Here is a 15,317-nt window from a genome sequence, read left to right as displayed (position 1 = left end):
TTTTTATTTTAAATCAGTTGTATGCACTTTATTATATTGTCAACAAAATAATATTTCTAAAATAAAAACCAAGACATCAAGGGTTGACTTTCCCAACATTTCTTAACATTAAATCAGCACAACATCTTCCCAGATCTTTTCCTTTTTAGATGGCTCCATACTTTATTCCCTACCCACTTCCTCTTTCCTTTAAAGAATGATTAACAGATTCCATGGACAATTATCAAATAGAACCCAAAATATAACTAAAGTAATTGGAAGTAAAAAAGAAGGAAGGGTAAGATAGTTAACATAAACATGAACCCGTTTATACACTTTTTAATAATGTTTCTCCTTTACTTAAAAAATAAGGAGAGTGTAAAGGTAGTCCTTTGTTTAATCACTGAATCTAAAACTGTTTACTATAGAATAAAACAAGTAAAATAATCATCATCCATTATAAGCTTAATCAAGATGAGCACTGTTTAATCCTGATTAATTTATAACTAATTTTATGCTGCTGGTACACTTTTTAAAAACAGCTTTGTTTAGCCATAATTTAAATTTTGTGTAATTTACTCACTTAAAATGTTTCATACATATTAATATATTCATTCAGTTGTTCAATCATCACCAAAGTTTAATTTTATAACATTTTTGGTACCCTCAAAATAGTCTCAGTACCCATTAGCAGTCACTTCCCATTCCTCCTCCACTTTACATCATTAGGCAACCACTGTCTAAACTTGCCTGTTTGGGAGATTTTATATAAATGGAATAATACAAAATGCACTCTTTGGTTCTGGTTTCTTTTACGCAGCATGATATTTACAAGAATATAATATTTTCACCCAGGTTGCAGCATATGTCAGTACTTCATTACTTTTGTTGGTCAATAACATGATATTACATATATGATATGATACACCATATTGTGTTTATCCATTCATCAGTTAATTAACATTGGGGTTGTTTTTACTTTTTGGCTATTATAAGTAATACTGTAATAAATATTCTTCATAGGTTTTTCTCATCTTGTTTTTAGAGTTTTTTGTTGTTTGTGTAAAGACAGTATTACGGAACCCTAAGGTTCAGTGAAGGAACTCAGGGTGAAGGTGGGCTTACAGCACCACTGTCAGCATCCCTCCATGTCCTGTCGCTTCCAGAAACCAAGCTCACACCAAGCACGGCACAAATAAAAGCCATCACCCTCTTATGAATAAAAAACCATATATATTGTGGAACATTAAATGTTCTGCATGTACTAACATGAGAAAAAATATTTTTTCTCTACAGAGTGAATTTTTTCTTGGGGATTTGTTTTTCTCTAGGGAAGGCTAAAAAGAATTTGTGACTGACCAAATCAGATACCTTCCCAAAGAAGACAGTGCCTTGGACAGTGGTGATGGTGGCTGGAGGCACCGGGTGTCTTTGGCCGGTGCTGAGGGGGACTGACTGGGGATACAGCTTTCTTGGGGAGCAAGAATTGGGGATGTCGCAGGCCTCATTGTTCATTGTTGCACCGGACACTTTTCAAGGGCTGCTGATCTCTGATTTGCCTCTCTCTGTTGGGACAACCCTGGCTCTTGAGAGTGGCTTGTTGACTGCTGGCTGCATAGCTCAGCATTCTGCTGTGTTCTGAGTAGAAGAGGTGCCTGTGGTTGCAGGGAACCCCACAGACGGGGGCTTGAAACTCCCGTTTGTGCTGATTTACCTTCGAGGCATGCTGCGCATGGCAAGGTGACATTTTCTTCTCCAGTATGTGTCCAACTGCTGTCATGAGCTCCTGAGCTTCAGCACTGCTGCTGTACACACGTGATCTCTTTTTTACTGTTTTTTGACTCTCAGCAGTGACTGGTGCTGGCTTACTTTTTTTCTTTGAAAAAGCCCACTGAAAAAATTTCTTGATGTTTTCTCCAAAGTGGCTTACTGAAGGAGGCTGTTTCTTGGATGGCAGTAGCTGGATGCCTGCATCCTGATGGGTGTCTTCTGTTTTCCTGACTGGGGTAACTTGAGGAGTCCTCAATCCTTCAAGCCCCTCTTCATGTTTTTCTAAATTTTCATGTTTTTCTAAGCCCTCGTAGGGCTTCCTAGAGTTCTCACTCTTGTGAGTAGAGGGAAACATCACGCTTTGGCTCTCACATGAGCCTTGACAGTTTGGGTTCTTGATCTCCTTGTGCCCCAGGTTGCTCCTTCTGGCTGCCGTGAAGTCACGTAGCTCCAGGGAAGCCCCCATGTTCCCAGTAGGCATGCTCTGGAGATGGCCCTGGGGCACCTGAGAAGCCAAATTCTCTGAAGGATGGGGCAGAACAGATGCTTGCCCATCTGGAAGGAGCACAACAGCGGCAGAAACTTGAGGCTGGGTCTCTGACTTCGTGGCCATTCCAGGCTCAAATTCACTAACAACCTCCTCCCTAAGGCACAGCTTTCTTGGATCTTGGGAGACAGACACTGTAGGGAGTAGAGAGCTTTTGCTGGTCCCTGGAGCCTCAAAACCACGCACATCCTCACTTGTGGCTTGGAGGTTTGCCAGCCTACAGGTTCCCAAGGGGACTCTGGGTTGTGGCACTGCCTGCCTGGTCTCTCCAGCCTTTGAAGATTGGGCTCCTAAGCTCCTGCTCTGCTGGGTGCTGCCTGTGAGGCTGCATGTGAGGGGCTTAGATGGCCACCTGCCCTCCTGTCCAGCTGAAGGAGCCTTCAAGGGCCCATGACCATTCCAAGATGGCATCCCTCGTGGGACCATCGGGAACTGCTCACATGCAGGTGAGGAGGCCAGAAGACTCTCTGGCATGTGAACAGATGCTTTGGTCAGCACCTGCTTTCTCAGACTTGCCATTGGTGGCTTTCTAAGGGACGTGGCCACCTCAACTTTTGAGCCAGCCCCAGATTCACAGGTGGCTGAGGAGGGACCGGCAAGCTGTGTAAGGGACAAGGATGAAACCTTTTCCAGTTTAAAGCACCGAATGGGCTTGAGGACCGTGAGGGGTAGACCCCACCTGTGTTTGGCCCGTAACCTCACAATGTGGGCTCCCAGCACCTGCTGAGCACACGGCTCGAGGAAGGAAAGCACCTGGGCTGTGTTCACACAGGCTTTCCCACTTTCCGGGGCTGCTAGATTGCTGGTTTTCACGTGGGTGTTGGGCACGGGAAAAGCCTGGTTGGCAGCAAGCCAGGATCGACGCACAGTCAGGGGGACCAAGCCCTCGTTGGTCTGGCTCAACCTCCTGCCTATGTGGGCTTTCAGGAGGTTTTCTATACGATTCCTCTCTGTGCATCTTAGTAAATCACTTCCCGAGTCACTCCTCAAGGGCTTCCTCAAGATCCTTTCCGACTCCTCAGAGGTGGCCCCCAGAACCTTCCCTGGGAAGCTTTCCATGCCCCTGGATAGATTTTGTGGGGTCTGCCCCAGAATTTGCCCCAGATGTGGGCACGGGTCCTTCTCTAGCTGGAACTTCACCTTCTGTGCCTCCTTGCTGCTTTCGCCTGTGGACATGGAGGACTGCCAGGGCCTGGGTTTGCCCTTGGCCTGACTTGTCCCTGGCGATTCGTCCCCAAGCTGCATCAGATCTGGAGACTCTTGGATCCTTCCCAGGTTGCCCCAGTGTTGGATGATCCACTTTTTTATGTGTTGCTCCGGTTGTCTCTGGAGTTCAGGACTGACTGGAAAGTTCTCAGGCAGAATGGATGTCAAGCTTTCCTGGGGAAGGTTAGGAGTGGAGACACTACGGATGTCCTGAGATTTTTGGACCCTAGAGGGTAAAGCTAACCCACCTTCTAGTTGTTTCCTCAACAAAGGCCATTCAGGGTGCTGAGTTTCAGGTAGGGAGAGAGCTTGCACTTTGTTCTGCGATGCAGGGCAAGCTACTCCAGTGTTCTTAATCAGGGGTGGAAAAGCAGGAGATAGGACAGGGAAAGAGGATTGAAGATGGGCCTGAGCCTCGGCCTGAGCCATAGGTGTGGGCCGGAATTGGGGTGTGGATGAAATAAAGGGTTGGGACTCGGGCCCCAGATGGGACAGGGGCTGGGCCTGGAAAGGCAGTGGGGACAGTGTAGTATCCCTTTGAACTGGGCAGACATTGGACATTTCATTGAACAAGAAAGGAGGAGACTGTAAAGTATAAGACCTGTCAGTTACCCAGGCATTAGCCACCAGGGACTCGCTGTGCAGAGAGGGGAGGCCCCAGAAAAGCTGGCTATAATGCTTCCGAAAACTCTCCTGCAACAGCCTAGGATCTGAGAGCTTCTGAAGACTGGGCAGCTGTTTCGAGTTCTCTCCCATGTTCCAGAATGGTTTTGGGGTTGTGGTGTCCTGCTCAGCATCCAATTTCACTAAATTCCCCAAAGAATTTAAGTGCTTTTCTGGGGTCATTTGGTCTGTAAATGATCCATCATTTTCTTTTTCTTTCCAAATGTTGACCTTGGCTCTTTCTGTGACTTGTATCCCCACGGCATGCTGGCCATCAGAGCTGAGCAAAAACGGGCTACCAGCTTCCATCTGACAGGTCTCTGGTGGGTGGCGGGAAAGATGATCTTTCTGGACTGATGAGTTGAAGGCGCACCAGGTTCTGGTAGTCTCCTGCCACCAGGAGGAGGCAGAAACACGACTGACTGAGCTGTCAAGGCCTGCGATGGCTGGGACAGAAGCCGCCAAATCTCCATGTGGAGACAAGCTTTGAGGGACGGTGCCCAGTGGAAGTGCCCCCTCAGGGATGGAGTCATCAGTGTGGAGCCCCGCAGGGGGGGAGCAGGGAAGCCTTTCAGAGGAGGCGGAGAGCAGGCCAGAGGATCAGGCGTGTGTGGTGGGTGAGGGAAAAGTGCAGGTGGCTCGGGTGAGGGCTGTTCTAGGGGAAGGGAAGGTTCTGGTGGCTGGGAGGCACTTAGGGAGGAGACTGAGGTGGTCCTTGGGCCTGGTGATGGGGTGGAGGCCAGATCCTGAGGATGCTTGGCTCGAGGATCCGGGGAAGCTACTGGGGAGAGAATGGGAGCAGCATCTGCCATAGGCTCATGAGAGGACCAGGAGGCTCCATCAGGTGCTCTTCTGCCCACCTCACCTGGGAGGTCTGGACCGGAGAGCTGAGAAAGGCCACCTTTGTCAAGGTATGGCCCCAGGAGGCTGCAGGAGAAAGGAGGCATGAGCTGCAGCCAGGAGCAGGTGGGGCCGAAGAGCAGAGTGGGCGCTCAGGCCACAGCCCCTCCACCACCCCACACCCTGAGTGCCCGATTCTCCTGCTACCCCTCGCCCCAGGGTTTTACTCCCATCCTCTTCCCCCAGGTCTCCCCATCCCAGGTCAGCTCCAGGCTGCCGATGGCCCTGAGGTCGCATCCCAGCCCTGGTAGGAAGGATGCAGGGAAGGGGAAGTGCCTCACCTCTGCAGGTGTGAAAGCAGGTCCCAAGTCTCCTCCAGGCCTCTCGGGCACTGTCTACAAACTGGAAATCAGGAGACCGGGTTAGGGCAGTGAGGGAGGGGCCTGGGATCTCACAGGAGGCTGAGTGGCTGTTTCTTCAGGGAAGACCATGGAGAATTAGACCCTGGAACCCACACATCTGTGTCCAAAGCCACATGGCCCAATAGTAATAGCAAGGCATGGAGGGCGGGGCTTTGCCATTCACAAAGGGCTTCCACACAGGGACCCCCCACCCCCAGAGTCCTCACAACTGCCCTCTGGGGAGAAAGGACTGGGGTGGTCTCAAAGAGCTATCAGCCTTAGCAGAGTTGAACAGCTGTTCCCAGGGAGCGGGAGGCCCCCTCACCCCCCTCCGCATCCAGGCAGGCATTGGTCTCCCCAGGACACACACACTGCCCCCTGCTGGGTAATGCCCAGTCCCTGGCCCACCATGGCTTCATTCCGGCATGGAATCTGAGAAGACCCGGGGTTCTGATTTCCTTCCTAGGAGCCCCCACCTCAGGCTTCTTCAACTGACTTCTTCAGAGTCAGTTCCCTCCGGACAGACGAGATCAAATTAACTCTAGTGTGCCCTGGCAGAGGCTTACCTCTCAGACTGTGGTTTTTCATCCTGCCTCTGGGCCTCCCCCTCCACCGTACGGGACACTGGGAGACACGATGACGTGGGGAGACAAGATGACGCTGGGAGACAAGAAACGGCGAGGAGCTAGGACCGGCTCTCCCTCTCCGCCCCCAGCCCAGCCGCAGCATGCTGCACTCACGAACCGCCTGGCTGTCTTAGTCTTGCTCAGGGAGCTCTGTGTGCTTCCTCCCACTCATGTTTAAATGGATGACAAACTCCTTTTCTTCTTAGAAAAACAGGAAGAGGGGGCCAGGCGCGGTGGCTCACGCCTGTAATCCGAGCCCTTTGGGAGGCCGAGGCGGGTGGATCACCTCAGGTCAGGAGTTTGAGACCAGCCTGGGCATGGTGAGACCTCATCTCTACTACAAATACAAAAATTAGCCAGGCGTGGTGGCGGGCACCTGTAATCCCAGCTACTCAGGAGACTAAGACAGGAGAATAGCTTGAACTCGGGAAGCAGAGGTTGCAGTGAGCCAATATCTCTCCATTTCACTGCAGCCTGCACGACAGAGCGAGACTCCGTCTCAAAAAAATAATAAATAAAATAAAGTAAAAATAGCACACACACACACGGGGATTTTCAATATGAGGTCCACCACGGACACCGTCAGTCCCTGTTCCTCCTCTCCAGGAACACCCAGGCTCAGGCCCGCAGGAACTGCTGAGCCGTCAGGTAGGATTCTGCTTCCCAGGAGACCAGAGGAGATGTCAGGCCCCGGTGGGAGGCCCTCGGGGGCCCAGCACAGGCCCCAGTTCACCCCACACAGAGGAGGGTGGGCCCCGAGCCACCTGCCCCAGAAAGTGGCTGATGAGCCAGGGCTCAGGGCCTTGTCTCCGACAGGGACCTCCCCAGTCTCATGACCGGTCCTGGGGCTGAGTCCAGGGGCTTGATTTTGCCTTGATGCCTCCTGCACTCCCCCACAGATGGACTGAGAGCTTGGGATGGAAATCCCAGTACACAATCTACCCCTACCAAGCCCTGGCTGCCCTGCCTCTCCCTGGAAGCATGATGTTCTGGTCTCTTCTGAGACTTCCCATCGCAGAAGTCTCTCCACTGGATTTGGAAAAGTGGAACTAATAATAAAAAGAAAGGAGAGAATCAAGCTCTGTGGCTTTGAACTGAGGGCTCCTTACCTTTCTCTTCCCAGGCGATGGTGAGGGGGGGTCGTCACAACGGAGGTAAGAGAAGTAGGGGAGTAATAGGAAGAATAACCCCAGGGCAAACACCAAGGTGAGGAGGATATCCAACACCCATGGTGTGGGGCTGGGGGCGTTCAGCGATGAGGCGCTAAGTAATTTTAAAGGAAAGGGAAGATTCTCCATGTGAATAGGTGCATTGCTTTCAAGCAACTGAGCTCTGGGCATCCCGGTGGAGACCAGGGACTGGGGCCCAGGCCTGTGTCACAGAGCTGGGGCCTTGACATCACAAAGGGCTCCTTTGTTGGGGAGGGGCAGTGGGAGGGGGAGGGGTGATGGGAGGGGGCAGAGGGCGGGGAGGTGCAGAGGGAGGGGGAGGGGCAGGAGGAGTGGGAGGCTAAAGCACAGCCCCTCTCCACCCCCCAAGCCGGGGATCCCCCCACCCTCCCACCTTCCACATCCCTCCTTCCCACTAAGTTTTGTCAGTGATAGAACTCAGCCAATTTTCTATTCTTTCTCCCTGGGACATAGATATTACCTGGTTCCTTTTATCTATTGGAGACGGTGGCTTGAAGTTACCTATTTTATAGCCCTTGAAAATCTGAAGTTCTGAAATTTTGGCTATGTACCAGGGATTTTTATTCTCACAATCTCGTTCGTCCTCAACTCCAGCTTTCCCACACAATGTTTTTGTCTTGTATCAATACAGAGACAAAATGTAAATTTCTTTTACTCTTATTTAGTTTTGCAAATATTGAATAGTAAGTTTTAAAAAATTGTTTCTATCTGACTTTCAATCAAAGGGACCTACCCACATACAATTAAGATTTTTTTTAACTTTTAAAATTTTATGTACTTATGTATTCATTTTATTTTAAGTTTCAGGATGCATGTGAAGGACATGCAGTTTTCTCACATAGGCAAATGTGTACCATGGTGATTTGCTGCACCTATCAACCCATCACTTAGGTATTAAACCCAGCACGCATTAGTTATTTTCCTGAAGCTCTCTCTACCACCAGCCCTCCCCTGACAGGTGCCAGGGTGTGTTTTTCCCCTCCCTCTGTCCATATGTTCTCATTGTTCAGCTCCCACTTGTAAGTGAGAACACGTGATATTTGATTTTCTGTTCCTGTGTTGGTTTGCTGAGGATAATGGCTTCCAGCTTAATTACACACATTAATAAGTGTGTAATGAAACATCCCCTTTTTAAATTTAAGTTCATTTCAATAGATATGGAAATAATAGAAAATGCGTCTGACATCAAATTCCTGGGAAGTACAGTCAAAAAAAAAAAAAAAAAAACCAGATCTTTAAAAGTATTTGAATAAGTAAATGTTGCAGCCAAACCATATCACTTGTTAAAAATGCACATGTTAACCATTGTATCAAAACCATATATAAGCTTAGATAATCAATTTCAGTCAGATTATTCCTTTTATTCTTTAAATGATGGAGAACAGTATAGCCATAGGCTTGTGGTGACAATTTTTCCCTTGAATGAATGAAAAGATGAATTTATTTTTCTCAAAGAATTCTGTACCATTATGGGAATAAAAGATCAGCAGTTGTAACAGGGAACAGCCAAAAAGCCTGAAATAACATTGCTGTTAAGAATTAGCTGTTACAAAATCGCCCCAAGAAATCTCAGTGCTCCACAAACTTCACATGGCTGAAGGCCATAATTATTATAAAAGTTGAACTATGTTAATTCAGACATCACTGTCATTATTACTCTCAAGTATCCAAGAGTCATGCATAATCCCAGAACATCACGTACCTAATCAGAAATGGAGAAGTAATGTCCTTTTGAATTTTATACCTCTGGGGCTGCCCATAAAAATCTTAGGATTTTGAGCTCCTTGAGGGTCATGATTTTTACCTCTATTCTCTTTGTGTCCACAAACATCTAAGATATCAGTAATGTTATTAACTAATTTGCTGACAAAGAGGAAATCGAATAAAATTTAAATATATTTACTCTGAAAGTAATAAAATTTAAATATATTTACTCTGAATATATGATCTTTAGAATAAACTAATTTTTCAGTGATTCATTCTGCACAATTGTAAATCTTTTTCATACTAACCTCAGTTTGCATGACTTTAAATGGGAAAACTCACATTTTAAATGTATAATGAAACATCCTCATTTTTGATTTGAGTTCATTTCAATAGATATGGAAATAATAGAATATGTCTCTGATGTCAAATTCCTGGGAAGTACAAGCAAAAAAAAATACCAGATCTGTAAAGTATTTGAATAAGTAAATGTTGCAGTCTGTACGTTATCAGTTAGCTATGATACAAAAAACAATGCATGGCAGTTGCTTGTCAATTTTGTGATTTATTCAGAAACATACATCTCTGCATACACTTACAGTTTTATGCAGTAAAGCCAAATGTCAAAAGCACTGATGTTACTCAAAGGAAATGTTAAGGGGCTAAGGCTAACCCCAAATTCCTTCACAAACCCATCCAATCCTGTGAGTGTTGAGTGGCCTTCACGTCGCAGCCTGCATCCTGACAGGCCCTGTGAGACCCATCCCGCTTCATGGAATGTGAGCTGTCAGCAGCTCAGAGAAGGACAAGGACATCTACATAATTGGCTTGAAATATTCAACTTTTCAAAATTTTATATTTTTATACATATAAATATATGTTCTTAAAATGTATTTTTGTTGTTCTATCCGAAGAGAAGTGCAATAATTCTTTAAAAATAGTTCTAAACAGACCAGGGCAGTGGCTCACACCTGTAATCCCAGCACTTTGGGAGGCCGAGGCAGGCAGATCACGAGGTCAGAAGATCGAGACCATCCTGGCTAACACGGTGAAACCCTGTCTCTAATAAAAACACAAAAAATTAGCTGGGCGTGGTGGCGGGCACCTGTAGTCCCAGGTACTCAGGAGGCTGAGGCAGGAGAATGGTGTGAACCTGGGAGGCGGAGCTTTCAGTGAGCTGAGATCCCGCCACTGCACTCCAGCCTGGGCGACAGAGCGAGACTCCGTCTCAAAAAAGAAAAAAAAGTTTCTAAACAAATGATGATGAAAATAAGAAACTGAATACAGTTACAAGCAATGAATTTAATCATTAGTTTCTTCTACTTTATACTATATGTGAATTTGGTCTAGAAAATACAACATAAAAGAAAAACCAAACGTTGAGCATTACGTAAGTAAAAATGTTGAATGGAATACTTTGTTATTTATTTATTTGTTTGTTTGTTTGTTTGTTTATTGAGACATGGTCTTACCCTGTTGCCCAGGCTGGAGTGCAGTGGCATGACCATGGCTCACTACAGTCTTGAAGTTTCATGTTCAAGCTATCCTCTGACCTTAGCCTCCTGAGTAGCTGGAACTACAGGTGCGTGCCACCATGCCTGGCTAATTAAAAATAATTTTTTTTTTGGTAGGTTGGAATAACTTTCAAATTATCCTTTAAAAACAGTCATAAGTTAAGAATTTGGTGTACAAATTCTATTTTATGTCTCCTTACCTTTAAAATGCATTTTTTTTCGACACACAATCTCGCTCTGTCACCAGGCTGGAGTGCAGTAGCGCGATCTCGGCTCACGGCAACCTCTGCCTTCCAGGTTCAAGCAATTCTCCTGCCTCAGCCTCCCGAGTAGCTGGGACTACAGGCGCCCACCACCATGTCCAGCTAATTTTTGTATTTTTAGTAGAGACGGGGTTTCACCATGTTGGCCAGGATGGTCTCCATCTCCTGACCTCATGATCCGCTCGCCTTGGCCTCCCAAAGTACTGGGATTAAAGGCGTGAGCCACCGTGCCTGGCCTAAAATGCGTTTCTTTTCCGTGATATAAATGTATTACCTGTACTACTATGAATACTGAAATGCCATAATTGAGGCTTTTTTTTTAACTTTGCAAATGGAATAAAAGAGAGAAGGAAGGATGGGATTGTCCTGAGATATTTAGATAAATGTTAGAGAAAAGAAAAGATTCAAGTTGATATTCTGATAAACTTGATAAATCACATGACCAAATCTGACATTTATGCGAGTAAACGAAATGGAAAACAATATAACTGGGTGTAAAGAAAGAAGGATATAAAAAAAATACAAAGTTAAATAGTCCCTCATACTGGTCACAAGGCCAAATCAGCTGGCTCAGAATGTCATTTAGTGCAGAAAGCTTCACTAAATTTCCTCCTTTAAGGAATGACTTTGTTCCTAGGAAATCTACACTACTGTAGAGAAATAAAGGGGCATACTGTCTGCATCTTGCTCTTAGATAATTCAGAAAAAAGTGTGTGTATATCTATATCAATACCTGTGTAGAATAAACAAGTGTGATGAAATGTTAACAATTGATAAACCTGGGTAAAGGGTAGGTATATGGGAGTTCTTTGTGTATTTTGTCAACTTATATGCACATGTGAAATTATCTGAAAGTGAAAATGTTTGTAAAAATTAAAAAACATACCATTTCAAAATAGACTGTATTTATATAAGAAGTGCCCAATGTTTTTGCTTAATTTTTTTGTGGTAAGATTTTAGTCTTCCAGGAAAAGTTTCATATTGGTTATTATTGTGAAAAATAATGAAGTGGGCTGCTTCAAATTTTTGTAAGTTCCTTTTGAATAACTAAGCATCTACACCAACTTAAAGATACTTCTCTATAATTTTTAAAAATTCAAAAAGGATGTCTCATAAAGTAAGAAAATAAACTGTGGTTTGTTCCTCCATTGTTGTTAATTTGCAATGTCCCACTTATCTCTGATGGGACATCAGTAAATTTACTTGCCTTATTGTACTTATTCCTTGATGTATTTCTAATGATTATATCATTCTTTGAAGACTTACATTTGTACCCCCTCAACGATTGTGAGATAAAGTGTTGTATTTGAATATACTAAATGAATAAGAACTATCATGAGCTCTTCAGAAAGTAATGAGCTTAGAAGTCAACAAAATGTAGTACTTTTCAAGATAAGATAAATCCTTTCCAAATAAACAACAAAGTAGAATTTGATTTACTTTTTTCTTTCTTTCTTTACACCAACAGAACAAATCCATGCTAAAGCCCGGTTTTTCCTTTTGTTTACAACCTCATATATATCAGCTGTCTCTGTCGAATTTATCTCCCCATAGTGTCATTTTATTGTAACTTTGTGTTTTACACTTTTCTAGTGAAACGTGACTGATAACTCTTTTTTTTATGTGTGCAATATTTTAAAGATTGTTTTTAAGATTCTGCTTATACAAAATACCAACAAATGTAGGTGAGGCCTCTGTGAGGAAATCTATGCAATTTCACTCTGAGAAAAAAAAAAATGGATAGGAAGGGCCTCTACGTAACAAGACGAGCAGGAACCGTTAAGGCTGTCAACCCGTCAAGAAAGCCTCGTGTTTGTACACAGACACGCACGTGTTTACACATTCATGTGAACACAGGCACCCAAGAGAAGGGGCTGTGGGGCTCAGCTCTGGGGCACGAGGGCGACGGGAGGAGAGGGAGAGCCATGGGTCACCACACACAGCCACGCAGGCGAAGTGGACCGCAGGTACAGAAGGCGCCGGGAGGCGGCTGCACAGCCATACCCAGAGCTCGCCAGGCCAAGAGCCTGCAGGGACGCATTCCGGACACGAGGAAGGCCAACACCCCTAACAGTCAATCACTGGGCACACACAGCACGACCCCTTTTCTTCATTAAAGCATGGACACATGTTCCCTGACTAACAGTCAGTCACTGGGCACACACAGCACGACCCCTTTTCTTCATTAAAGCACGGACATGCGTTAAACTGAAAAGCCTGGAAGAATCTATGAAAACATTAACCACCAGGCCAGGTGTAGTGGCTGACGCCTGTCATCCCAGCACTTTGGGAGGCCGAGGCGGGGAGATCACCTGAGGTCGGGAGTTTGAGACCAGCCTGGCTAAGATGGTGAAATCCCACCTCTACTAAAAATTACAAAAATTAGCTGGGCGTGGTAGTGGGCACCTGTAATCCCAGCTACTCGGAGAATGAAGGGGGAGAACTGCTCGAACCCAGGAAGTGGAGGCTGCAGTGAGCTGAGATCGCCCCACTGCACTGCAGCCTGGGCGACAGAGTAAAACTCTGTCTCCAAAAAAAAAAAAAGGACGGGCGCAGTGGGTCGCGCCTGTAATCTCAGCTCTTTGGGAGGCCGAGGCGGGCGGATCATGAGGTCAGGAAATCGAGACCAGCCTGGCTAACACGGTGAAACCCCGTCTCTACTAAAAATACAAAAAATTAGCCGGGCGCGGTGGCGGGTGCCTGTAGTCCCAGCTACTCGGGAGGCTGAGGCAGGAGAATGGCGTGAACCCGGGAGGCTGAGCTTGCAGTGAGCCAAGATCGCGCCACTGCACTCCAGCCTGGGTGACAGAGCCAGACTCTGTCTCAAAAAAAAAAAAAAAAAAAAAAAAAAAAAAAAAGAGGAAAAGGGGCAAGAAGCTGGGCTTGAACCTGGCTGGACCTTCCGCCACTCGGCCCGGCCTCCGTCTGTGACTGGCACCCTGTAAATGGGCACCAGGAAGCTCCGCCACCCTCACCAGGATGGTGGGGCTGGGCGGCCGTGGGACCAGGGGCTGGGGTGCAGGCCGGATCTGACTCTCTCCTCCCGTGACGCCCCCGCCCGCCCTCACGGGATGATGTCTGTGTACTCCCGATCCTTCCCCTTGCTCTCTTTCCACTTCCTGTACCTCACGGAGGCGTCCACGTTGGCGGGCGAGAAGGTGTTGGGCTCGTTCAGGAGGGAGATCACACTCAGGAGGATGGTCCTGACGTTCTGCGTGGGGTTCCACCTCTCTGAGGGCAGCTCCCTGCTCTGCGGGTCGTCTACCGGGGAGTGGAGGATGGAGATACACACGTCCCCGTCTCGTAGATGTTAGGGTGCCACATCTTGGTTAGGAACCGAAAGGCCGGTGGAGAGTATGGGTAGTCGATGGGGAACTTGAGGCGCGCCTTGTAGTAGCCGCCCTCGTAGTAGGTGTTGGGCCCGAAGATGGCCACCTCCCAGTTGTATAGGTCGCCCTCGTCCAGCAGTGTCACGCGGAAGCCCTCGACCGGCTCTTCCTGCAGCCCCTTGAGCTCCAGCAGCAGCGCCTTCTGCGAGCTGGGCACTAGCGGCCGAGCCATGGCGGCGGCGGAGGGGCCCGGGGTCGGCGGCGCCCGAGGCCGCGCGACCACCGCGAGTTCGCCAGATGGGCCGGGCCGCGCACCGTCTGTGGCGGGGAGCCACCAGGGCCACCGCCTGCCTCCTCCTCTGCTTCGCCGCCCGGAACCCCGAGCGTTCCACCAGCTCTGGCCTGATCACTCTTTTTTTTTTTTTTTTTTTTTTTTTTTTTTTTTTTGAGACAGAGTCTCGCTCTGTCCCCAGGCTGGAGTGCAGTGGCGCGATCTCGGCTCACGGCAAGCTCCGCCTCCCGGGTTCACGCCATTCTCCTGCCTCAGCCTCCCGAGTAGCTGGGACTACAGGCGCCGGCCACCACGCCCGGCTAATTTTTTTGTATTTTTAGTAGAGTCGGGGTTTCACCGTGTTAGCCAGGATGGTCTCGATCTCCTGACCTGGTGATCCGCCCCCCTCGGCCTCCCAAAGTTCTAGGATTACAGGCTTGAGCCACCGCGCCCGGCCCTGATAACTCTTAAAGAGGCAACTTGCTTTATGAGAATTTCTTCTGAATTCTCCTATATCAGACAGCACAAGATATAGAGAATTATGAATGTAAAGACCATATAAACATAGTTTACAGATGAATAACGCCCATTATTTTCAGCTGCAGGGTTTAGACAGTGTGGAAGCATTGACCACCAGACTTCATTTCCATTGCTGATGAACATCACCTCCAACTCCCATTAACAACAACAAAACAGACACACACACACACACACCAAAATTAAAAAGTCATCTTTTAAAAATCCTGAGCTGATGTAGTCTGCCAGCTAGCCCTTCCTTTCTCAAGTGGCCACTGATAATTCTGCAAGGAAATATTAGAATCAGATTAGATATTTGGAGCCTAAGTCAAAATAATTGCACATTTGTCCATTTTGGAAAGTAACGGAGGCGAGGGGGTGTGTGTGCACTTATATGGACGCACACATGCATAGGTACACACACGTGTTGTGTTTTCTTGTGCTTTAATTTTTATTTTTAAATTGTAAATTGACAAATCATAGTTGTGTATATTTATG

At 47.0% G+C, this 15,317-nt stretch overlaps 2 pseudogenes; both read right to left on the bottom strand.

Moving 5' to 3' along the window:
- Positions 1 to 1,342: 1,342 nt before the first annotated feature.
- Positions 1,343 to 7,372, bottom strand: LOC115833963 (annotated as a pseudogene).
- Positions 7,373 to 13,574: 6,202 nt separating this feature from the next.
- Positions 13,575 to 14,443, bottom strand: LOC115833959 (annotated as a pseudogene).
- Positions 14,444 to 15,317: the final 874 nt, after the last annotated feature.

The sequence above is a fragment of the Nomascus leucogenys genome, unplaced genomic scaffold (genome assembly GCF_006542625.1).
Source record: "Nomascus leucogenys isolate Asia unplaced genomic scaffold, Asia_NLE_v1 000955F_66520_qpd_obj, whole genome shotgun sequence".
In the NCBI taxonomy this organism is placed as follows: Eukaryota; Metazoa; Chordata; class Mammalia; order Primates; family Hylobatidae; genus Nomascus; species Nomascus leucogenys.
Note: the sequence above shows the minus strand (reverse complement) of the source record. Positions and strands in the feature narration are given on the sequence as shown.